Raw genomic sequence first — 2,986 nt, forward strand, 5'->3', positions numbered from 1 at the left:
CTAGTAGACTTGTGGGTGGTTTTGATTTTAATTTCTAGTTATTATATAACTCGACGGATCATTACCCGGTGGCTCTTTTTGTTGAATTGCTTGTATAAAAGACAGTTAAAAAAAAAAACTGCCACAATGAATGATTTATGGGGGTCAGACCCACTAAATAAGCCGGAGCAAGCAAAGTCAAAAGGTTTGGGAGTCGGGGTTAGTTAAAGTATGCTTATTTATGTAGTATATATGTAGGTTTCTACGCGTCTTAAGTTAGATTGCTAGTCATTATATATAGATCAGTGGTCAGAACGCGTAATTTTACCTGTAGGCAAATATGAACTGACCTATTGAAGGTAACCATAGCGACAGTCGGCCGTTTTCGAGATTTCCTTTGCATACGCGTTATGACGATACATCATTACAGGTATAATGCAATTACGCGTTAATGTATCACAGATGTACATAACAAGTACACCACAAAAGCTTTTTAGATGAGCGACGTTTATCTTACCGGTAGTGGCGCGAAATAACAATTCGAATGTCCTCGACAGAGCGTGCCTGAAAAATGCCTTTTTCGTTTACATTTTAACCTTTTAGAAGATGTCTAAAATTCTTTAAAATCTCGAGGGGCTTTAAATAAAACTGTATAATTTGCGCGAATTTTGACGAATCAGCTCTACTCTGTATTTAGCCATAACAGTATGTTTTTCAACCTTTTTTTTGCAATTTAGAATGTTCTGTTTTCTAATCCAGCAAAATAACTTACTTTTGCGTCCCGCCGTCCCCGCGTCCTTCAAGAATCAACATTTACAAAATGACCAACTCGCTGATTGAAACACAGGGGCTAGCTGAATTTAATCTGCGACCTAAATATTCTTTTGATGAAATATGGTAATGTAGGCTACACTCTGCCTGATGAGGTTGATCTGACATTATGCGGTGTCCTTAAATACCCTTTAAAGCATATAGCATTTTCGACAAGGCCGCACGCACGAAAAATTCAGTGTTCTGTGTGATTTCTCATTTTCTCTACTGTTATGTCTCATATCAGAGCGCTGCTTCGAGCTCGCATCATTCGCTTCTAGTACGAGGCCCTTTGTGTCACGCAGCAGCGCGCGTGTGCGTTTCTTTCTTAAACGTTTGAAATGAAAACTCCAGCCTCGGCAGTCAAGTAACGCACGCGTGGTTTATAAAATGATATCTCGACTGTCCCCGTTTATTGGTTTGAATTGCCTGAACGCTTAATCTGTAAACGCACCGAACGTTACGTGGTTTCAAGGACAGGAAGGAGGCCTGCAAGTTCTATGGCCTACTGAGGTTAAATGCGTTTTATAATAACTTTTAAACCTCTAACGGAAATTATACATATCCCTTGTCTGGCGGTCTCGTTGACGAAGAACTTGATATGGTACAGAAATCATTTATGCCGCATCTTTGCTATATTTGATTGGCGAACATGGGCCTAATCTTGCGCGTTTATCTAATAAAATGACGCTTAATTGCCCTATTTAATTACTAAAGCGATTTGGCAAAAGCCTATAGGCCTTGATTTTCTAAAGCAACCATTATATGACCTTGAAAAATAAGTTCACGCTTAGGCTACCGAATAGGGCTTAAGGAATACGAGGATGAAACAATTCGGATGTACAGACATAAATATCTCGTACGAGGTGAAGATTAAATATTATGAGAACTGCTGGAATTCATGGCATGCTTAGGGCGCCTATAATGTGAAATGTGTTTTTATATTTAATCGAAATCCGCTTCGATTTCCATCATCTCGGAACGGAAAAGAACGTGTTGTTTATACTCTCGTTAAAATAAAGGGTCTTATGCGGTCCTCTTAAATTCAGTAAATAACCGCGAAGAACACGTTTGCTGTGCGGTGCTTAAGTTGTCTTTAAAACGTCCTTGATGCCGAAAGTTCTTCAGGTCAGTGTTTTTTATGTTAAGTTGTTTTTTTTTGCAAACATACAGAGCAACGAAAGGTTTTCCAGAACTAGAGGATTAAAAAAAAGTTCCTATAGGCCGTGTTTTTGCTTGCATTTTTTCGACGCCAGATAAAATGGACTTTGTGGATCGTGAAAAGTAAATTGGATCTTTAATTGCACGTTAAATATTGCTTGAGCACAGTTAAAAAGCTCGCGGAATTTCAATTTCGCGTCTGACAATGAACGTTTTAGCAAAGATAATGATCGTGTAAAAGTGCTCTGATGAATCGAAATGCAGTAAAAAGATGGAGAAAAAAAAAATTAATGTCTGCTTAGTGAATATGCGATTTTATTGACAGGCTAAAATGATGCACACACTCATAAATACAATACAAACGTACATGTTCAATGTTTTCAGTGCCCTTATGTGGACACATGACAAGTGTGATATTGAGGACCAACTGAACGTTCAGAAATGTAAGATATCAGTGCGATCTGTTTAATTTGGTCGTCACTGTAGGCCTCACAACTTCACTATCCATATTATTCATCATCTTCTCCCGAAGACATCGTTGTGTCTGCAAAGGAGACCATTTCTAGATAATAATCGCCCTCTTAAAAGACAAGCAAATAAAAATACGTTAGGCTACATCAGACCTCAAGGTAATTGTCGGAGGTTCAAACTCGCAAACGCACAACGACGCTACGCGATATTCCGCGATGCGCTCTTTTTGCGCAACATAAAATTAACGGAAGGTCGCAATGAAATATTAAAGATCGGTTTGGCCGCGTCGGCTCGCCTTTACGCGCGCGCGCTCTCGCAAAAAGCGACCGAAAGAAAAATAAGAACTGTCACGCATCGCAAAGCACGGGCATGTCCGTGCTGTTCCAAAAAAACAAACAAAAAAAAACAGTCATCGATGATATTTGCCGTCTCTCTTGGCATTCACCGCGTGCCTTAATTGTATGGACATTTAAATCAAGGTCCGCTGTGAACACGAAGAAAAGCAGGCCTGTTTGCGACCACAGTGTTCTGAATCGCACAACTAAGCCACAGCAAAGACGCTGCA

This window comes from Puntigrus tetrazona, chromosome 20, assembly GCF_018831695.1.
Source record: "Puntigrus tetrazona isolate hp1 chromosome 20, ASM1883169v1, whole genome shotgun sequence".
NCBI lineage: Eukaryota > Metazoa > Chordata > Actinopteri > Cypriniformes > Cyprinidae > Puntigrus > Puntigrus tetrazona.